Raw genomic sequence first — 24,591 nt, forward strand, 5'->3', positions numbered from 1 at the left:
CTACACAAGCAAGATGACTGTTCTGGGAAATTGCTATTTACTAATCCTGTTGTATGGGGCTCTTCCCTTCCCTTTGTATCTCAAGGGCTTATTATCAATTTGGCTAAAAGTAGCCACTCTTGTTTCAGAATACTTGCTCTCCAGGATGATCTATGTGGTGCTGTTTTTCCAGTTTCATATCTGTGATCTGTTATTTTAGATTTAACCCCAGCATATAGTTATACTTCCTAAAGTCCACATTGGATTGTAAAACTCCTGCAAAGACATCTACTACCTATTGTATTTACTTAAGACCCTTAGGTTAATTTTTCAGTGTTTATGTGTAATCACCTTTTCAATCAGTCTCAAGATTCTAGATTTTTCTTACTCTGTATTTGGATAAATATTCTACATGTCTAATGTTATACCCATCCCCTAAATAAATATGTCCAGTATTCTAGGAAAATACCTACCCCAAGAACTGTGAAAGTGTTCCTTGACCGTGATCAGTAGGTTGTTAGGTTACACAACCTAAACATATGTCTCCAAAGTCTGTCAATATTAAGGGTTAAGGAGGTTTCTTACTCTTCGAGGCTCTAAAGCAAAATCCACATAGACAAAGCCTCCAGAATTTGACATACTGTGTAATGCGGCTGATGAAGGTATAATCCTCAGTCCTTCCTAAAGTATTCTAAAGTTATTGGTAAACTTCACAAATGGTTCTTTTTCCCAGTGTGTGTAGAATTACTTGAAGATATTCTTATTAGAAACAAGTCTTCATTGTTGATGAAAATCTTTACCAACAAGTTTTTCCTTGGTTTGTTTGAATATTGAGGTCAGTTTTATTCAGGGGTATCATCATTCCTTAACAAAGTTCTAAATGCTTCAAACTCAAGGTAGATAATGTAATTAAAATGAAAACAACTATCATTTAGAAAATGTATTGAAGTATAGTTGATTTACAATGTTGTATTAATTTCTGCTGTACAGCTAACTGATATATATATATATATATATATATATATATAAAACATTCTGTATATATTTAGGCTTCCCTGGTATCTCAGCTGGCAAAGAATCTGCCTGCAATGCAGGAGACCCTGATTTGTTTCCTGGGTCAGGAAGATCCCCTAGAGAGGGATATGCTACCCACTCCAGTATTGTTGGGCTTCTCTGGTAGTTCAGACAGTAAATAATCTGCCTGCAATATGGGAGACCTGGGTTTGATCCCTGGGTTGGGAAGATCCCTTGGAGGAGAGCATGGCAACCCACTTTAGTATTCTGGCCTGGAGAATCCTTGTGGACAGAGAAGCCTGACAGGCTGCATTCCCTGGGATTGCAAAGAGTCAGACACAACTGAGTGAGTCACTCAGTTGTGTCCGACTCTTTGCAATACATATATATGCCTATATATAAATATATATATATAATGGCAACCCACTCCAGTATTCTTGCCTGGAGAATTCCATGGAGAGATGAGTCTGGCAGGCTACAGTCCATGGGGTTGCAAAGAGTTGGACAAGACTGAGCTACTAACATTAACATATGGCAGATATATATATATATATCTTTCCATTATGGTTTATCACGGGATATTGAATATAGTTCTTTGTGCTATACAGTAGGGCCTTGTTGTTATTCATTCTATTTGTTAAGAGTTTGCCTCTAACCCCAAACTCCCACTCGATCCCTCCCCTTCTCCCTGCTTGGCAACCACAAGACTGTTCTCTATGTTGGTGAGTCCATTTCTATTCCTTAGATAAGTTCATTTATGCAACTCTATTTTTAGCTTTTTAAGGAAGCTCCATACTGTTTTCCATAATTACTGCACCAACTTAAATTTCCACCAATAATGTATGAGGATGTCCGTTTCTGTACACCCTCTGCAGCATTTGTTACAAATGACTATTTTTTCTAATTTATATTTTTTGAAGGATAATTGCTTTACAGAATTTTGTTGTTTTCTGTCCCCATGTCTGTTTCTCCATTGCTTTCTGACTTACTTCACTCTGTATAATAGGCTCTAGGTTCATCCACCTCTAGAACTGACTCAAATGCTTTCCTTTTTATGGAAAGTGAAGAGGAACTAAAATGCCTCTTGATGAAAGTGTAAGAGGAGACTGAAAAAGTTGGCTTAAAACTCAACATTCAGAAAACTAAGATCATGGCATCTGGTCCCATCACTTCATGGGAAACAGATGGGGAAACAGTGGAAACAGTGTCAGACTTTGTTTTGGGGGGCTTCAAAATCACTGCATATGGTGATTGCAGCCATGAAATTAAAAGACGCTTATTCTTTGGAAGGAAAGTTATGACCAACCTAGATAGCATATTCAAAAGCAGAGACATTACTTTGCCAACAAAGGTCTATCTAGTCAAGGCTATGGTTTTACCAGTGGTCATGTGTGGATGTGAGAGTTGGACTGTGAAGAAAGCTGAGTGCCAAAGAATTGATGCTTTTGAACTGTGGTATTGGAGAAGACTCTTGAGAGTCCCTTGGACTGCAAGGAGATCCAACCAGTCCATCCTAAAGGAAACCAGTCCTGGGTATTCATTGGAAGGACTGATGCTAAAGCTGAAACTCCAATACTTTGGCCACCTCATGCGAAGAGTTGACTCATTGAAAAAAGCCCTGATGCCGGGAGAGATTGGGGGCAGGAGGAGAGGGGACAACAGAGAATGAGATGGCTGGATGGCATCACCGACTTGATGGACATGAGTTTGAGTAAACTTCGGGTATTGGTGATAGACAGGGAGGCCTGGCATGCTATGGCTCATGGGGTTGCAAAGAGTTGGACATGACCGAGCGACTGAACTGTACTGAAAATTCCATCGTGTATATATACCACAACTTCTTTATCCATTCATCTGTCTATGTACATCTACATTGCTTCCATGTTCTAGCTATTGTAAATAGTGCTGCAGTGAACAATGGGATACATGTGCGTCTTTCAATTTTTGTTTCCTCAGGGTATATGCCTAGGAGTGGGATTGCTGGGTCATATGGTGGTTTTATTTCTAGTTTTTTAAGGAATCTCCATACTGTCTTCCATAGTGGCTGTATCAGTTCACATTCCCACCAACAGTGCAATGGTGTTCCCTTTTCTCCACACCCTCTCCAGCATTTATTGTTTGTAGACATTTTGATGATGGCCATTCTGATCAGTGTGAGGTGATACCTCATCATAGTTTTGATTTTCATTTCTCTAATAATGAGTGATGTTGAGCGTCTTTTCAGGTGCATGTTAGCCATCTGTATGTCTTCTTTGGAGAAATGTTTATTTAGGTTTTTTTTTTCCCACTTTTGATTGGGTTGTTTGTTTTTCTGGCATTGAGTTGTATGAGCCACTTGTATATTTTGGAAGTTAATTCTTTGTCAGATTTTTCATTTGCTATTATTTTCTCCCATTCTGAGGGTTGTCTTTTCACCTTGCTTATAGTTTCATTCGCTGTGCAAAAGCTTTTAAGTTTAACCAGGTCCCACTTGTTTACTTTTCTTTTTATTTCTGTTACTCTTGGAGGTGGGTCATAGTGGGTCTTGCTTTGATTTATGTCATCAAATGTTCTCCCTGTTTTCCTCTAAGAGTTTTATAGTGTCTGGTCTTACATTTAGGTCTTTAATACATTTTTAGTTTATCTTTGTGTAAGGTGTTAGAAAGTGTTCTAATTTCATTCTTTTACAAGTGGTTGATCAATTTTCCCAGCACCACTTGTTAAAGAGATTGTCTTTTCTCCATTGTATATTCTTGCCTCCTTTGTCAAAGATAAGGTTTCTGTAGGTGCGTGGATTTATCTCTGGGCTTTCTAGTTTGTTCCATTGATCTATATTTCTGTCTTTGTGCCAGTACCATACTGTCTTGATGACTGTGGCTTTGTAGTAGAGCCTGAAGTCAGGCAGGTTGATTCCTCCAGTTCCATTCTTCTGTCTCAAGATTGCTTTGACTGTTCAGGGTCCTTTGTGTTTCCGTATGAATTGTGAAATATTTTGTTCTAGTTCTGTGAAAAATGCCATTGGTAATTTTATAGGGATTGCATTAAATCTGTAGACTGCATTTGGGTGGTATAGTCTTTTTCACAGTATTTATTCTTCTTACCCAGGAACATGGAATATCTCTCCATCTGTTTATGTCATCTTTGATTTCTTTCATCAGTGTCTTATAATTTTCTGTGTACAATTATTTTGTCTCCTTAGGTAAGTTTATTCCTAGATATTTTATTCTTTTTGTTGCAATGGTGAATTTGCTTGATTCCTTAATTTCTCTTTCTGATTTTTCATTGTTAGTATATAGAGATGCAAATGATTTCTGTGTATTGATTTTGTATCCTGTGATGTTCCTAAATTCACTAATTAGCTCTAGTAATTTTCTGATACTATCTCTAGTGTTTTCCATGTACAGTATCATGTCATCTGCGAAGAGTGAGAGCTTTACTTCTTTTCCGATCTGGATTCCTTTTATTTCTTTTTCTTCTCTGATTGCTCGTGCTAGGACTTCCAGAACTATGTTGAATAATAGTGGGGAAAGTGGACACCCTTATCTTATTCCTGATCTTAACGGGGGTGCTTTCAGTTTTTCACCATTGAGAATAATGTTTGCTGTAGGCTTATCATATATGGCCTTTCCTATTTTGAGGTAGGTTCCTTCTGTGCCCATTTTCTGAAGAGTTTTCGTCATAAATGGGTGCTGAATTTTGTCAAAAACTTTTTCTGCATCTATTGAGGATATCAAATGGTCTTTATCTTTCAATTTATTAATATGGCATATCACATTGATTGATTTGTATATATTGAAGAATCCTTGCATTGCTGGAATAAACCCAACTTGATCATGGTGTATGAGCTTTTTGATGTGTTGCTGAATTCTATTTGCTAAAATTTTGTTAAGGATTTTTGCATCTATGTTCATCAGTGATTTTGGCCTGTAGTTTTCTTGTTTTGTGTTGTCTTTGTCTGGTTTTGGTATCAGGGTTATGGTGGCCTTGTAGAATGAGTTTGGAAGTGTTCCTTCCTCTGCAGTTTTTTGAAAAGGGTAGCCATTAGCTCTTCTCTAAATGTTTGATAGATTTATCCTGTGAAACTGTCTGGTCCTGGGCTTTTGTTTTTGGGGAGATTTTTATTTTTTATCACAGCTTCAATTTCAGTGCTTGTAATTGGGTCGTTCATAATTTATATGTCTTCCTGGTTCAGTCTTGGAAAATTCAACTTTTCTAGGAATCTGTCCATTTCTTCCAGGTTATCCATTATATTGCCATATAGTCGTTCATAGCCCACCAGGCTCCTCTGTCCATGGGATTCTCCAGGCAAGAATACTGGAGTGGGTTGCCATTTCCTGCTCCAAGTTGTTCATAATAGTCTCTTATAATCCTTTGTATTTCTGCATTGTCTGTGGTAACCTCTCCTTTTTCATTTCTGATTTTGTTGATTTGATTGTTCTCTCGTTTTTTTCTGATGAGCCTGGCTAAAGGTTTGTCAATTTTGTTTATATTCTCAAGAACCAGCTTATAGTTTTATTAATCTTTACTATTGTTTCTTTCATTTCCTTTTCATTTGTTTCTCTTCAGATCTTTTCTTTCTTTCTATTAATTTGGGTATTTTTTGTTCTTCTTTGTCCAGTTGTTTTAGGTGTAAATTTAGGTTGTCTATTCTTTTTCTTGTTTATGAGGTAGGATTGTATTGCTATAAACTTCCCTCTTAGAACTGTTTTTGCTTCATCCCATAGGTTTTGAATTCTTGTGTTTTCATTGTCATTTGTTTCTAGAATTTTTTTGATTTCACTTTTGATTTCTTCAGTAACCTGGTTACTTAGAAATGTGTTGTTTAATCTCCATTTGTTTGTGTTTCTTACAGTTTTTTTATTGTAATTTATATCTAGTTTCATAGCATGGAGGTCAGAGAAATGCTTGATGCAATTTAAATTATCTTAAATTTACTGAGGTTTGATATGTGACCCAAATGTGGTCTATCCTGGAGAATGTTCCATATGCACTTGAGAAGGTTTCGTTTCAGTTCATTTCAGTTCAGTCGCTCAGTCGTGTCCTACTCTTTGCAACCCCATGCATCTCAGCACGCCAGGCCTCCCTGTCCATCACCAACTCCCGGAATTCACTCAGACTCATGTCCATCGAGTCAGTGATACCATCCAGCCATCTCATCCTCTGTCGTACCCTTCTCCTCCTGTCCCTAATCCCTCCCAGCATCAGTCTTTTCCAGTGAGTCGACCCTTCGCATGAGGTGGCCAAAGTACTGGAGTTTCAACTTTAGCATCATTCCTTCCAAAGAAATCCCAGGGCTGATCTCCTTCAGAATGGACGGATTGGATCTCCTTGCAGTCCAAGGGACTCTCTAGAGTCTTCTCCAACACCACACTTCAAAAGCATCAATTCTTTGGCGCTCAGCCTTCTTCACAGTCTAACTCTCACATCGATACATGACCACTGGAAATACCATGGCCTGGACTAGATGGACCTTTGTTGACAAAGTAATGTCTCTGCTTTTGAATATGCTATCTAGGATTGGTCATAACTTTTCTTCCAAGGAATAGCGTCTTTTAATTTCATGGCTGCAGTCACCATCTGAAGTGATTTTGGAGCCCAGAAAAATAAAGTCTGACACTGTTTCCACTGTTTCCCCAACTATTTCCCATGAAGTGATGGGACCCGATGCCATGATCTTCGTTTTCTGAGTGTTGAGCTTTAAGCCAACTTTTTCACTCTCCTCTTTCACTTTCATCAAGGGACTCTTTAGTTCTTCTTTACTTTCTGCCATAATGGTGGTGTCATCTGCATATCTGAGGTTATTGATATTTCTCCCAGCAATCTTGATTACAGCTTGTGCTCCTTCCAGCCCAGCGTTTCTCATGATGTACTCTGCATATAAGTTAAATAAGCAGGGTGACAATATACAGCCTTGATGAACTCCTTTTCCTATTTGGAACCAGTCTGTTGTTCCACGTCCAGTTCTAACTGTTGCTTCCTGACCTGCATATAGGTTTCTCAAGAGGCAGGTCAGGTAGTCTGGTATTCCCATCTCTTGCAGAATTTTCTATAGTTTATTGTGATCCACACAGTCAAAGTCTTTAGCATAGTCAATAAAGCAGAAATAGATGTTTTTCTGGAACTCTCTTGCTTTTTCCATGATCCAGCAGATGTTGGCAATTTGACCTCTGGTTCTTCTGCCTTTTCTAAAACCAGCTTGAACATCTGCAAGTTCACGGTTCACGTATTGCTGAAGCCTGGCTTGGAGAATTTTGAGCATTACTTTACTAGCGTGTGAGATGAGTGCAATTGTGCGGTAGTTTGAGCATTCTTTGGCATTGCCTTTCTTTGGGATTGGAATGAAAACTGACCTTTTCCAGTCCTGTGGCCACTGCTGAGTTTTCCAAATTTGCTGGCATATTGAGTGCAGCACTTTCACAGCATCATCTTTCAGGATTTGAAAGAGCTCAACTGAAATTCCATCACCTCCACTAGCTTTGTTCGTAGTGATGCTTTCTATGGCCCTCTTGACTTCACATTTGGATGTCTGACTCTAGGTGAGTGATCACACCATCATGATTATCTTGGTCATGAAGCTCTTTTTTTTTACAGTTCTTCTGTGTATTCCTGCCACTTCTTCTTAATATCTTCTGCTTGTCTTAGGTCCATACCATTTCTGTCCTTTATCGAGCCCATCTTTGCATGAAATGTTCCCTTGGTATCTCTAATTTTCTTGAAGAGATCTCTAGTCTTTCCCATTCTGTTGTTTTCCTCTATTTCTTTGCATTGATCACTGAAGAAGGCTTTCTTATCTCTTCTTGCTATTCTTTGCAACTCTGCATTCAGATGCTTATATCTTTTCTTTTCTCCTTTGCTTTTCGCTTCTCTTCTTTTCACAGCTATTTGTAAGGCCTCCCCAGACAGCCATTTTGTTTTTTTGCATTTCTTTTCCATGGGGATGGTCTTGATCCCTGTCTCCTGTACAATGTCTCAAACCTCCGTCCATAGTTCATCAGGCATTCTATCTATCAGATCTAGGCCCTTACATCTATTTCTCACTTCCACTGTATAATCATAAGGGATTGATTTAGGTCATACCTGATGATCTACTGGTTTTCCCTACTTTCTTCAATTTAAGTCAGAATTTGGCAATAAGGAGTTCATGATCTGAGCCACAATCAGCTACCAGTCTTGTTTTTCCTAACTGTATAGAGCTTCTCCATCTTTGGCTGCAAAGAATATAATCAATCTGATTTTGGTGTTGACCATCTGTTGATGTCCATGTGTAGAATCTTCTCTTGTGTTGTTGGAAGAGGATGTTTGCTATGACCAATGCATTCTCTTGGCAAAACTCTGTTAGCTTTTGCTGTGTTTCATGCCGTATTCCAAGGCCAAATTTGCTTGTTACTCCAGGTATTTCTTGACTTCCTACTTTTGCATTCTAGTCCCCTATAATGAAAAGGACATCTTTTTGGGGTGTTAGTTCTAAAAGGTCTTGCAGGTCTTCATAGATCCATTCAATCAGTTTCTTCAGCATTACTGGTTGGGATAGAGACTTGGATTACTGTGATATTGAATGGTTTGCCTTGGAAATGGACAGAGATCATTCTGTCGTTTTTGAGATTGCATCCAAGTACTGCATTTCAGAGTCTTTTGTTGCCCATGATGGCTACTCTATTTCTTCTAAGGGATTCCTGCGCACAGTAGTAGATATAATGGTCATCTGAGTTAAATTCACCCATTCCAGTCCATTTTAGTTCGCTGATTCCTAGAATGTCGACATTCACTCTTGCCATCTCCTGTTGACCACTTCCAATTTGCCTTGATTCATGGACCTAACATTCCAGGTTCCTATGCAATATTGCTCTTTACAATATTGCATAGGACCTTGCTTCTATCACCAGTCACATCCACAACTGGATATTGTTTTTGCTTTGGCTCCATCCCTTCATTCTTTCTGGAGTTATTTCTCCACTGATCTCCAGTAGCATATTGGGCACCTACTGACCTGTGGAGTTCCTCTTTCAGTATTCTAACATTCTGCCTTTTCATACTGTTCATGGGGTTCTCAAGACAAGAATACTGAAGTGATTTGCCATTCCTTTGTCCGGTGGACCACATTCTGTCAGACCTCTCCACCATGACCTGCCCATCTTGGGTGGCCCCACATGGCATGGCTTAGTTTCATTGAGTTAAACAAGGCTGTGGTCCATGTGATTGGATTGACTAGTTTTCTGTGATTATGGTTTCAGTGTGTCTGCTCTCTGATGCCCTCTCGCCACACCTACCATTTTACTTGGGTTTCTTTTACCTTGGCAATGGGGTATCTCTTCACATTCATTACATATAAATATGCAAATATCTTTATGTTCAGTTAACTAAGTTTTTGGCACAACTAAAAAAGTTACCAGATTAAAATAATGAATTTGTGCTATAGAATAATGTTTTAGAATTTTCTTTTACATTTAGATAAAAAATATTTTCTATCTTTAACCAATGGTGTTATTTTTTGCTTTTGTTTTTTCATAAATGATAACCTTGCAAATTCTCTAAGCATGGATGATGTTTCTCAGGGAAACATAAGACATATGAAATTAGAGAGTGAGTATACTATCAGAAAATGAAGCTTGTGTGGTAGTACAGAACAAGAAGAGTTTTCTGTGAAGTTACTTTGGAAGACTTCATTTTTATTTCAAATTTAAAACCCATGATAGTAGTAACTACTGGAACTCTCCAAGGTACTTCTGTTTGCACCATTTAGCTCTGGATTTCATTTAAAATTACTTCAAAAGCTCCAGGGAATGTCAGCTGTGGCAGTTGCACATCTCTTAGACATAGAAATAGAAACTGGAACTGACTTGGTTCTAGTGAAAATTTAATTTTGTTCTTTCTGTTTTATCTCTTTTTTGTTAGTTACTGTCTTATGCAACTATATCAATAGGAACAGAGGAACTGGAACATTTGGCTCTTCTCCTGGTTGGTTTCCTAAGTCCTATATCTGAGAGGATCAGAAATTTATATTTATTTCATAAATGAATAATAATGTGAAATAAACCCATTTACTTCTAAAGATCACTTTCTATTTAGGTCAAACAAGTTTGGAGGGACCTTCAAAGAGATTTCTTAACTGGATGAGTTGATAGGTCCCACTGTTGTTTTCAAAACCTTAAAAGGCAGAATCCATGTCTTCTTTATGTAAATTAAAGGTCATTAAAAGATAATAAATTATTACATTCTATTGGGAGGAAAAGATAAACCCAAAACAAAATACATAAAAAGGAGAGCTTTGGATACCAATGGGTGCCATCAGGAAAATAAAACAAGATGATGTGATAGAGTTATCTGGGACAAGGAACCTGATTTATCAAGGAGTTAAAACCAGTTACTCTGAGGAAGTGAAATATTAGTTGAGCCCTGAATGATGAGAACTGAATACTCATTCAAAGGCACAGAGTGTTCCAAACGGAAACAATTGCAGAGGTCCTGAGACACAAATTATCCTGGAGTTTGAGGAAAGAAACGTAGCTGTTCTAGCTAAGTCCAGAAGATGAGAAGATAAGTAGAGAGAGATAAAGCCACATGGAAAATAATAACATATGTAGGCCATGATGAGGGATTTGGAGATTTCAGTGAAGTGTAAGATGGAACCATTGGAAAGCTTTTTGCATGAGAGTGAGAGTTTGATTTACACTTCTGAAAGAAAGCCTGAATTGCTCTGAAAAGATGGTATTGGAGGATGCAAGAAGGGTTTTGTCATCCACACAAGGTCATAGAAGAACTTGCATTAGGGTTGGAGGAGAGATGGTGGTAGTAAGAAAGGTTGGCTTGAGATACATGGAAGTATAACTAATAAATTAAAGGTGTAAGGAATACAGGCTGACTCCCAGAATGGTATGTACTGAAATACGGAAATTTGATAGAAAATATATTTTTGAAGTATAGCTAATAAATTAAAGGTGTAAGGAATACAGGCTGACTCCCAGAATGGTATGTACTGAAATACAGAAATTTGATAGAAAATATATTTTTTCATACACAGTAGTTATTTCGTTAATGTTTTAAGTTTGAGGTGCCTATTATATATCCAATTACATATATTAATAAGACAATTGGATAGTCCAAAACTAGAGAAAAGTCTAAAGTAGAGATAAAATTTGAGCATCCTCAAAATTTTGTATTATTTTAAGCCCTTAGAGAGATTTCTTGCAAAGAGAATGAGTCCTGGAAAGGAAAGAACTAATGGCAAAAACAGGAGTAATTCAGCAATTATAGATGTAGTAGAGAAGAACATACCAGCAAATGAAAACGAAGAAGAAAACCAAGTAGAGAGCATACATTTCAGATAAGTGTCCATAAAATTAAAGTGAGTCCAGTCAATCCAGTTACGTAATATCACTGACAACTTTTAGCTGCAGTGGTGTAGAGTAAGTGTATAGTTAGATTAATCTGGGCTGGGATTTTATTAGACAATTTTCATAGCAGTAGAAAGGGATTAGGTAGTTATGATGTTTGCAAATGAAAAAAAAAGTGATGATAGTACTGGATCAAGAAATCTAGTATAGATAAGAAAGTTCTTGTAGGTAGTAGGATCACAGAATAAAAGATTTGCAATGCTCAGAGAAAGACACAATAAGAATTCTGAAAGTCATTGTGGAATGATTCAAGAAGGTAGTAGTGGGGAGAGGTGAAGGACAGGATTTGTTATGATTGTGTAGATCATTTGGAAGATGATCATCAAGAAGAATGAGACTCTGAGAAGATTGGGCTTCTGACCCTGTTGGAGATGAAAGGAAGTGTGAGGTATGATAGAATTAGTCCTGGAAGTTGGAGCATGTTACTTGGCTTCAGCCTGGTTGTCTGCCAGAGCACAGGCAAAAACGGAGGATTTTTAGGGAGGTAGAAACAGCTCCATTTTTTAGTTTGCAGTGGTTTCAATGAGCATTTTGAATATTTTTCTTTCTTCATTTTTTAAGGATGGTTTTAGGAATAGGATTCTTTTTTTAAGAAGAGCAAATTCAGGGTTTCTCATAATTTCACTGTATTTAGAGCCAGTTAAACATCACTTTTTAAATCAAACTACATGAATAATAAAAATAATGAGCTGTTTTTAAAAATTTTTTGTTCTTGTTTAAAGTCTAAGAGAGTTTTAAAATTCTTGGTTGTACATACACTCTTTCTAGTTTGTATAAAAAACTAAACACTTAAAAGTAGCTTTGGACTTTTTCATTGTACCTGTAGTAAAAATGAGAATTTTTTTTTTAATTTTAGCATTCAATAGAGATAAGAAAATGAACACAATTATAATTTGGCATGACTTTGGCAAGATTTTTTATACTATTTAAAATCAATTATGTTCTTACAGAATTTAAGGAAAGAAATGAGAGATTTAGGAAATTGGAATAGATATCAAAATTGGGAGTAAAATCCAAAAACATTTTTCCATATAATAATGTTTTTCTAGAAAAAGAAGTACACTTTCAAAGTTTATCATAGCTGATGAAAAATATGAGCTGAATGTGACCTGAAATAAAAGAAGTGGAGTAATTTCAGGTGGAAGAACTGAGCAATTTATTTATGTTCTGTTTGTAAGGGATGTTCAAAATATTTTACATCTACAAATCTGAACTGGTCATAGCTTGGCACTGCAATGATAAATCTTAATTCCTTAATTACTGGGTGTTCTTTGAGAGGGGCTGTGAACTGGATCATCCAGAAGAGCATTTAGGGAATTTAGAGCTGAATATTTTCTTACCAGTAAATATTATTTTTTATTATTTAACAACCAGTATGCATGTTCTACTTGCATAGTAGCTACAAAACAGTATGCCATTACCTCCTAACACCCCTATTCAGGAAGGTTCTATCATCTGTATATGGAATAACTATCCACATTCCATAGTTATATGGATATCATATAAGGATAAGTATATGGATACTATATACTATATATAGGACAATGGCACAGCCTCCAATTATTACCTGTAAATCTGTGGTATTTCAATTGTTTTTCTTTATCTCATTCTTCTCACCACTTCATGAGGTACAGGGAAAATTATTTATTTAAAATTAGTTTGGATTCACAACCCAATTCCACTAAAACTGATAGTAATTTTGGATAAAAACCTTTACCATTCAACTTCATCTTCTGTGCAATGAGGCTCATTAGGTTTAGAGACAAAGAACAGAAAATAGCATCAAGTGTATGACAGTTACTCAATAAATGGTAACTACTGCTACTGTTTTGAGAATTGGAAGGGGGTTGCTAAAGGCGTGTTCTTCACCTGGAATCCATCCATGGTTGATCCATAGAATGTCCAATAATTCCCTAAAAGTTCAAGTGCTGCTGCTAAGTCACTTCAGTCATGTCCAACTTTGTGGGACCCCATAGACGGCAGCCCACCAGGCTCCCCCATCCCTGGGATTCTCCAGGCAAGAACACTGGAGTGGGTTGCCATTTCCTTCTCCAATGCATAGAAGTGAAAAGTGAAAGTGAAGTCACTCAGTAAAACTGGTTAAATCTGTAGACACACTCCTCTTCAGAAAGGGTTCACAGCATTTGTAAGATTCTTAAAAAGTGTTTTGAATTTAAAATAGCTAAGAAAATGTGATTGAAGAAAAGTTGGCAAAAAAGAGAAGGAATGGCGTGGAAATAGCAACAGATGAAGAACCAGGGAATAAGGACAGCAATTAAGTAGAGACTCATGACTTTAAATGGGGGAACTAATGTGGAGAATTCACAGAGAAAAGAGATGATAGCATTGATATGATATTGAAGAAGAAGGAGGTAGTGTTGGCAGGAATGAGTAGATAAGGTCAGACAGAATTAATACCCCCAAGTAAAAAACATCAAAGCTTTGTAATGGGGTCTGCAGTAAGGGCAGCTACTCTTAATGGATTCCTGGGAAGCTTTTATATTTCAAATTGCTTCTGTTTTATCTTTCCTGTTACACAGAATTATTTACATAGTTCACCTTACTGTACTAAGCATTTTATATTGATATTCCTACCTCATTTTGAGACATTTAAGCTGTCTCATCACCATTACATTATCATTTGTCTGATGTTACTTATTCTCAAAAACTGATATTAGAATTTGATGAAGCTTATTCAGAGAGGATTTTCATACACAGGTTAAATGTTTAAACTTGTATGTCAGTTTCTGTTCTCTCTGACAGTTGATCATTTGATTCTCTTGAACATTTTTTTAAGAGTGGGCAAAAAAAGTTATTGATGGTTATCTGAAAGAGCAACGAATCAGCCCTCTTAAAAAGAATTTAGCGATATTCAAAAGTATGTGTTACTCTTAGAGAAAAGTAAATAAGAGAAATTCTGCTTGAGTTCATTTATGTTTATAAGTTATCAAACATTGTCATCAAAACATATCTTAGGATTAGAATAAATATGGGGAAAAAAGCAGAAACATTGAGTAAACCATAATAAGCAAAATTTCTTCAAATGTTAATTTTTTTCTTAAAAATATAAAATGAAGCTGTATGAGAAATTATAGGATGAATATTAGACAATATACTTTCTGAAAAGGCATATTCAGCAAACATCTACTTCATGTCTACTCTGTGCCAAGCACAAAGCTTATAGGAATCTTAATTTCACAGTAACTCATTTCCTGATTTTATAAATAGTAAATGGCAGCTCTGAAGGCTATGACTACACAGTTGCAACTTCTATTTGCCAAGTATTAACAGGTGTTATTAATTTTTATCTTTTCTCTTAAATCCTTATAACCAGAATCTAAGAGAAGCCTTATTGTTATTATTCATATTTACAAATGACAACTAAGGCCAAGACAAGTTAAATAACTTGCCTATATATATATATATGAGATATATAGATAGATATATAGAAAGGTTTCATAGATGTAAGAACCCATGTCTCTTTGCCTTAAATTCAATGCTGTTTATATGTCATATTTATTCATTTATTTTCAAAAAGAATATTTATTTTGTACCTAATATTTTCCAGATGTGTTGAACACTGTACCTAAATCATGGTGAACAAAACAGTCATGACCCTTGTTCTAACAGATTTTATAAATTATTATGGGAAACAGATTTTAAATAAGCCAGCAAGCAACAAACTATGAAGAAAAAAAAAGCTACTTATTGAAAGTAAAGAAAGGATGTGATCAGAGAGGACCTTTGTGGGAATCAGCTATAAAAAGAGAAAGTATGTTTCAGCCAGATGGAAGAGCATGTGCAAAGGCTCTGAGATATGAAAGAGGCTAGAATTATTAACTCCAAATGAACACAATGATCAAAGACTTTTTTTACACAAATGATGAAATGTGCCTATCAAATAAAGAGATCACACAAATTGGTAGGCTAGTATATTGAGTATCAATCACCAATTTACTTTACTTGAAAATGTTTCCTAGAAAAAAATATATGTGTATCAGTTCAGTTTAGTTCAGTTCAGGCACTCAGTCGTGTCCAGCTCTTTGCAACCCCATGAATCGCAGCACACCAGGCTTCCCTGTCCATCACTAACTCCCGGAGTCTACCCAAACCCACGTCCATTGAGTCGGTGATGTCATCCAGCCATCTCATCCTCTGTTGTCCCCTTCTCTTCCTGCCCCCAATCCTTCCAAGCATCAGAGTCTTTTCCAATGAGTCAACTCTTCACATGAGGTGGCCAAAGTATTGGAGTTTCAGCTTCAGCATCAGTCCTTCCAAAGAACACCCAGGACTGATCTCCTTTAGGATGGACTGGTGGATCTCCTTCCAGTCCAAGGGACTCTCAAGAGTATTCTCCAACACCACAGTTCAAAAGCATCCATTCTTCGGCGCTCAGCTTTCTTCACCGTCCAACTCTCACATCCATACATGACTACTGGAAAAACCATAGCCTTGACTAGATAGATATATATTTATACCCCACAGTGTGTAGGTGTGAGGGTTACAGTAAGTACATTTTGCCTAGTTATAAAGTTTATACATGAAAAAAGAATTTTAATGCACATTAAATTTTGTTAAAAATTATAAAAGAAAACGTGCAACTATATTATCATTTTTTTAAATTGTTACCTACCTAGAACCAAACCAATTAGCATTCAGACCTGTTTTAATGACATATGCAGACATCAAAGGAAAGCTCATGAAATAACTCATTGGAAACATCTCTAAGTGTTACTGTAATAATTCTTGCCTCCTATATCCCTTCTAAATCAGGACTGTCTCCTCAGTGGCACATATCCTTTATTCCATAAAATTTATGAAATTTTTATTACCTAAAATATCTTATTACAGTGTCATTTTTCTCCATCTATTATAATTCACAGTTCCCTTTACTTACCACAGTAAACATGCCTCTGTGATATCGACAATTGGAACACATGACTTACAAAAAAATTCATGATTTGGATGAGTTGTTTAAATTCTCAAATAAAAATTGTTCTATTATATGTAATAATCTTTTATAATCTTGAATACAGAAAACATACAAAAAAATTAAATATTCCCAACCATATTCATTTCCATTTTGAATTTTGTTAAAGATGCCATATTCAAAGTTTCAGTTTAATATTTAGTTGATCTCTTATAAACTTTCATTTTCTTCAGTGTCTTTCCTTCAACCTGAAATTCTCTACCTTTCCATTTTCCTGTCTCATAGAGCAACTTTTAACATTTTGGTAAGCTTCTGCAAAAGTGGGGTTAGCAATTGATTTTGTTTTTGCTAATAGATAAAGATTCAGGGTGTTTCCACTAATGGAGCACTTCTTCATGTGAACTGGTACAGGCACTGTATTCTTGGGACATAGAGATCATAGTATTGTCACATTCAATCTTCTTTGTGGAAAATATCTTTTTTTTTTCCCCAGAGTGTATTGAGAATAATTTTAATTTGTCATGGTTCTTCAAAAGTTAAAAAATCAAATTATTTTAAAACTCCCCTAAAATAGATCTCTTTGCCAAAGGAAAGTACTATATTATTAAACAGAACTTTTTTATTGAGACTCATCAGCAGTCATTTATATTGAACATAGGACTTGAGTCTCCTGGGATCTTATGGACTAAGTACTTGTCTCAGTCTCATCATTGAATTATCGTTGTTCTGCTGCTCAGTCATATCTGACTCTTTGTGACTGAGCACGCCAGTTTTCCCTGTCCTTCACCATCTGCCAGAGCCTGCTCAAACTCATGTCAGTTGAGTCGGTGATGCCATCCAACCATCTCGTCCTCTGTCATCCCCTTCTCCTCCTGCCTTCAATCTTTCCCAGCATCAGGGTCTTTTCAAATGAGTCAGTTCTTCACATCAGGTGGCCAAAGTATTGTAGTTTCAGCTTCAGCATCAGTCCTTCCAATGAATATTCAAGGTTGATTTCCTTTAGGATTGACTGGTTTGACTAGTTTGAATAGGTATAGGAAATATATATTTTTCTCTTTTCTTGGTCTTAATATCTATGTACATAATTTGAAAAGTTTTGTTAGATTTAAATTTGAACTGCAACATTTCACATGTGTATTTTGCTTACCATCACATAAAAATAACTAAATTAATTTCTAATGTTAAAACTTCGATGTTTTTGGATAGATCTAGAAGTCAGAAAATCAGAAAAGTCATAGTTCAATTCAACAGCACCATCAAACAATAGAATATAATAGATATCTATAGAATATTTCACCCCAAAACAGCAGAAAAAACATTCTTCTAAAGCTTGAATGGAATATTCACCAAGTTAAACCACCTTCTAGGCCATAGATCACACCTTTAAAAGTTTTAAATAGGAATTATGTAATGTCTGTTCTTAGATCACCATGGAATTAAAATGAGAAATTAATAGCAGAAAATATCAAGAAAATCCCCAAATACTTAAGATTAAATAACTCATAGGTCAAAGACGATACCTTGAGACACAACCAAAAAAAAAAAAAAAGGAAAGACTAAACTAAACGAAAATATAACTTCTAAAAATTTGGAGAATTTAGGAAAACTATGTAGTGAAAAATTTATAACATTGAATGTATATATTAAATAGAAAGAAAAGTCTAAAATCAATAATCTAAACTTCTATCTTAGGAAAGTAGAAAAGGAAGAGAAAATCAAATTCCAACGTAAGCAGAAGAAACATAATAGTAAAAATTTGCACAGATATCAATGAATTTTGTTAAAGGAAATCAATAGAGAATAGTAACAAAACCAGAACCTAGTTCTTTGAAAAGAGTAATAAAAGTGGTAAGACTTAAGTTAATGGAGAAAAAGAAGGACAAAACATATTACTAATAGCAGAAATGAAAGAAGAGACATCACTACAGATCTTATGGACATAAAAAGGGTAATAACATCCCTTTATTATCCTTTTAATGTCCATAAGATCTGTAATTAACAACCCTATGCTTACAAATGTGATAACCTAGGTGAAATGTACCTATTCCTTAAAAGACACAATCTACCAAAACTCACATAAGAAGAAATGTACCCTAGGCCTGTAACTATTAAAGAAATTGAATCAATAATTAATTGGGACTTCCCTGGTGTCCCAGTGGTTAAGACTCCGCCTTCCAATGCAGGCAACATGGTTTTGATCCCTGGTTTGGGAACTAAGATCCCATATGCCATGGAGTGCAGCCAATTAAAAAATAATAATAATAATTCAAAAACAGAGAGCAGTAGACCTAGATTGTATTGGGTTCTATTGAATTCTACCAAACATTTAATGGAAAAATTTTACCAATTATCTATAATCTCTCCCAGAAGATATAAGAAAGGAAATACTTCCTAACATTCTATGAGATCAGCATTACCCTAATATCAAACCAGACAAAGACATTGCAGGAAAAGCAAACTTTAGACCAATATTTCTCATGAACATAGATTCAAAAATCCTCAACATAATACTATATGTATTTTTTGATATCCACAAAATAACTTGGCAAATTTTATTAGGATTTAGTTGAATCTATAGATTAAGGTTAAAAAGCCTTCCTATCTATAACATTGGAGGAATTCTCCATTTAGTTAGTTGTTCTTTGATTTCTTTCATCAGAATTATAACACTATAAAGTTTTCCTCATATATATCTTTTTTTTTTAAAGCAACACTTTTTATTTATCATCATCAGCATGCATAACTCTACAGTAGAAAGACACTACAGAATTCTAATATTTATTTATTTTTTTTTCTATTTTATTTTATTTATTTTATTTATTATTATTATTTATTTATTTATTTAAATTTTATTTTATTTTTAAACTTTACATAATTGTATTAGTTTTGCCAAATATCAAAATGAATCCGCCACAGGTATACATGTGTTCCCCACATGTATATATATATATATATCTTGAATATATTTTGTTAGATTTATACCTAAGTACTTTTTGAGGGGTACCAATATAAAAGACATTGTCTTTAATTTCAAATTCCTATTGTTCATTTTTGGTATGCAAGAAAATGGTTTACTTTTGTAGATTAATCTTGTATCTCATAACTTTGTTATTCTAACTAATTAGTTACAGGAAGGTTGTTTTTTTTTTTTTTTTTGCTGACTCTTTTGAATTTCTTTACATATGCAGTCATGTTATCTGGAAACAAAGAGAAGTTTTTTTTTTTTCCTTCCCAGTCCGAAATTTTTGTTTCTTATTCTTGTTTTAATGCATTAGCTAAGACTTCCCGTAAGATGTTAAAAGATGTATTGCCAGGGGAATTCCTTGCCCATTCTAATATTAGCAGAAAAGCTTCAAGTTTCTCACCAAGTCCGATGTTAGTTGTAGATTTTTTTGTAGATACACTTTATCAATTTGAGCAAGTTACTCTCTAATTCCTAGTTAAATCAGAGTTTTTATGAAGAGTCTTGGGTTTTGTCAAATACCAAAATACTAGAAAATTGATCCTGACAATTATAGAGCATTTGTACCACCCAACTGGAAGTTATTTCAGAAGTGCAAGGCTAGTTCAAAAGTCAAAAATAAGTTAATGGAATCAATTCACATTAACAAACTAAAGGGGGAAATCACACAGCTGTATTAATAAACATGGAAAAGTATTTAACAAAATCCAACACTCTTCATGATAAATAGATGTCATGATGTCATAACGTTTTTCATATTGGTACCTTTCAAAAATACTTAATAAATCTAGCAAAATATATACAAGATCTATATAAGGAAAAAGTCATAGTGTTATAACTCTGATGAAAGAAATCAAAGAACAGCTATCTAAATAGAGAGTTACTCCAATGTTATAGTTCAGTTCAGTTCAGTCACTCAGTCGTGTCCGACTCTTTGTGACCCCATGAATCGCAGCACGCCAGGCCTCCCTGTCCATTACCAACTCCCGGAGTTCACTGAGACTCACGTCCATTGAGTCAGTGATGCCATCCAGCCATCTCATCCTCTGTCGTCCCCTTCTCCTCCTGCCCCCAATCCCTCCCAGCATCAGGGTTTTTTCCAATGAGTCAACTCTTCGCATGAGGTGGCCAAAGTATTGGAGTTTCAGCTTCAGCGTCAGTCCTTCCAATAAACACCCAGGACTGATCTCCTTTAGGATGGACTGGTTGGACCTCCTGGCAGTCCAAGGGACTCTCAAGAGTCTTCTGCAACACCACAGTTCAAAAGCATCAATTCTTCGGCACTCAGCTTTCTTCACAGTCCAACTCTCACATCCATACATGACCACTGGAAAAACCATAGCCTTGACTAGATGGCCCTTTGTTGGCAAAGTAATATCTCTGTTTTTCCATATGCTATCTAGGTTGGTCATAACTTTCCTTCCAAGGAGTAAGTGTCTTTTAATTTCATGGCTGCAATCACCATCTGCAGTGATTTTGGAGCCCCGAAAAATAAAGTCTGACACTGTTTCCACTGTTTCCCCATCTATTTCCCATAAAGTGATTGGACCAGATGCCATGATCTTAGTTATCTGAATGTTGATATTTAAGTCAACTTTTTCACTCTCCTCTTTCATTTTCATCAAGAAGCTTTTTAGTTCCTCTGTTATAGTTAGGAAGGCTTTTTAACTTCAATCAGTAGATTCAATACAATCCCAATAGAATTTTTCAAGTTATTTTGTGGATATCAACAAGTTGACCCTAAAGTGTTTATGGAGAGGCAAAAGACCCAGGCTAGCCAAAACAATATTGAAAGAAAGAACCGAGTTTCAGAACTGACAACATCAAGACTTACTAAAAAGCTACTGTAGTCAAGAAAATGTAGTACTACTAAGAGATTAAACAAGTCCATCAATGGAACAGGAATGAGAGCCCAGAAGTAAACTTACACAAATACAGCCAGGTGATTTTTGAAAAAAGAGCAAAAGCAATACGTGGAACAAAGACAGCCTTTCCAACAAATAATAATGTCAGTGTAAGTTCATAGACGGTAACAAATGTACTACTCTTGTGTAAAGTGTTAATAATGAGAGAGGCCGTATGTATATGAGGGCAGGGGATATATGGGAGCTCTGCACTTCCTGATCAATTTTACTGTGAACCTAAAACTGCTTCAAAAATATAGGTATTTTTTTTAAACTGGAAGTTTTACACAAGTATCCCTTTTTCTAGTAGCCATCTGTTAGAGCTAGAGAGGACACATACTCTTCAAATTGCTATAGCCCCTTCTAGCTTGTTTCTTGTTTCTGCTATGGGCAAGAATCCCTTAGAAGAAATGGAATAGCTATCATAGTCAACAAAAGAGTCTGAAATGCAGTACTTGGATGCAATCTCAAAAACGACAGAATGATCTCTTTCCAAGAAACCATTCAATATCACAGTAATCCAAGTCTATGCCCTGACCAGTAATGGTGAAGAAGCTGAAGTTGAAGGGTTCTATGAAGACCAACAAGACCTTCTAGAACTAACACCCAAAAAAGATGTCCTTTTCATTATAGGGGACTGGAATGCAAAAGTAGGAAGCCAAGAAAAACCTGGCATAACAGGCAATTTGGCCTTGGAGTACAGATTGAAGCAGGGCAAAGGCTAACAAAGTTTTGCCAAGAGAATACACTGGTCATAGCAAATACCCTCTTCCAACAACACAAGAGAAGACTCTACACATGGACATCACCAGATGGTCAATATCAAAATCAGATTGATTATATTCTTTGCAGCCAATGATGGAGAAGCTCTATAGAGTCAGCAAAAACAAGACCAGGAGCTATGGCTCACATCATGAACTCCTTATTGCCAAATTCAGACTTAAATTGAAGAAATTAGGGAAAACCGGAGAAGGCAGTGGCACCCCACTCCAGCACTCTTGCCTGGAAAATCCCACAGACGGAGGAGCCTGGTGGGCCACAGTCCATGGGGTCACTAAGAGTTGGACAAGACTCAGCGACTTCACTTTCACTTTTCACTTGCATGCATTGGAGAAGGAAATGGCAACCCACTATAGTGTTCTTGCCTGGAGAATCCCAGGGATGATGGAGCCTCATGGGCTGCCGTCTATGGGGTCCCACAGTGTCGGACACGACTGAAGCGACTTAGCAGCAGCAGCAGCAGGGAAAACCACTAGACCATTCAGGTAGGACCGAAATCAAATCCCTATGATTATACAGTGGAAGTGAGAAATAGATTCAAGGCATTAGATCTGATAGATAGAGTGCCTGAAGAACTATGGACAGAGGTTTGTGGCATTGTACAGGAGGCAAGGATCAAGACCATCACCTAGGAAAAGAAATGCAAAAAGGCAAAATGATTGTCTGAGGAGGCCTTACAAATAGCTGAGAAAAGAGACGCAAAAGGCAAAGGAGAAAAGGAAAGATATACTCATTTGAATGCAGGTTCCAAAAAATAGCAAGGAGAGATAAGAAAGCCTTCCTCAGTGATCAGTACAAAGAAATAGAGGAAAATGATAGAATGGTAAGGACTAGAGATCTCTTCAAGAAAATGAGATACACCAAGGGAATATTTCATGCAAAGATGGTCTCAATAAAGGACAGACATTGTATGGACCTAACAGAAGCAGAAGGTATTAACAAGAGGTGGCAAGAATACACAGAAGAACTGTACAAAAAGATCTTCATGACCCAGATAATCATGATGGTGTGATCACCTAGAGCCAGACATCCTGGAATGCAGAGTCAAGTGGCCCTTAGGAAACATCACTATGAACAAAGCTAGTGGAGGTGATGGAATTCTAGTTGACCTATTTCAAATCCTAAAAGATGATTCTATGAAAGTGCTGCACTCTATATATGTCAGCAAATTTAGAAAACTCAGCACTAGCCACAGGACTGGAAAATTAAATTTTCATTCCAATCCCAAAGAAAGGCAATGCCAAAGAATGTTCAAGCTACCTCACCATTGCCCTCATCTCACACACTAGCAAGATAATGCTCAAAACTCTTCAACCCAGGCTTCAACAGTATATGAACCATGAACTTCCAGATGTTCAAGCTGGATTTAGAAAAGGTAGAGGAACCAGAGATCAAATTGCCAACATCCATTGCATCATCAAAAAAGCAAGAGCTGCTGCTGCTAAGACGCTTCAGTCATGTCTGACACTGTGCGACCCCATAGACGGCCTCCCACCAGGCTCCCCCATCCCTGGGATTCTCCAGGCAAGAACACTTGAGTGGATTGCCATTTCCTTCTCCAATGCATGCAAGTGAAAAGTGAAAGCAAAGCCTCTCAATTGTGTCTGAATCGCAGTGACCCCATTGACTGTAACCTACCAGGCTCCTCCATCCAGGGGATTTTCCAGGCAAGATTACTGGTGTGGGTTGTCATTGCCTTCTCCGAAAAAAGCAAGAGAGTTCCAGATAAACATATACTTCACTTTACTGACTATGCCAAAGCCTTTGAGTGTGTGGATCACAAGAAACTGGAAAATTCTTAAAGAGATGGGAATGCCAGACCACCTAACCTGCTTCCTAAGAAATCTTTATGCAGGTAAAGAAGCAACAGTTAGAACCGGATATGGAACAACAGACTGGTTCCAAATCTGGACAGGAGTACGTCAAGGCTGTATATTTTCACTCCGCTTATTTAAATTGTATGCAGAGTACATCATGAGAAATGCTGGACTGGATGAAGCACAAGCTGGAATCAAGGTTGCCAGGAGGAATATCAGTAATTCAGATATGCAGATGACACCATACTTGTGACAGAAAGTGAAGAAGAACTAAAGAGCCTCTGGATGAAAGTGAAAGAGGAGAGTGAAAAAGTTGGCTTAAAACTTAACATTCAGAGAACTAAGATCATGGCATCTGGTCCCATCACTTCGTGACAAATAGATGAAAAAACAATGGAAACAGTGTCAGACTTTATTTTTGGGGGCTCCAGAATCGCTGCAGATGGTGATTGCAGCCATGAAATTAAAAGACGCTTACTCCTTGGAAGGAAAGTTATGACCAACCTAGATAGCATATTAAAAAGCAGAGACATTATTTTGTCAACAAAAGTCCATCTAGTCAAGGCTGTGGTTTTTCCAGTAGTCATGTATGCATGTGAGATTTGGACTAAAAGAAAGCTGAGCACCGAAGAATTAATGCTTTTGAACTGTGGTGTTGGAGAAGATTCTTCAGAGTCCTTTGGTCAGCAAGGAGATCCAACCAGTGGGTCCTAAAGGAAATCAGTCCTGAATATTCCTTGGAAAGACTGATGCTGAAACTGAAACTCCAATACTTTGGCCACCTGATGTGAAGAACTGTCTCATTTGAAAAGACTCTCATGCTGTTCCCAGCATG

Source organism: Bos javanicus, chromosome 2 (genome assembly GCF_032452875.1).
Source record: "Bos javanicus breed banteng chromosome 2, ARS-OSU_banteng_1.0, whole genome shotgun sequence".
NCBI lineage: Eukaryota > Metazoa > Chordata > Mammalia > Artiodactyla > Bovidae > Bos > Bos javanicus.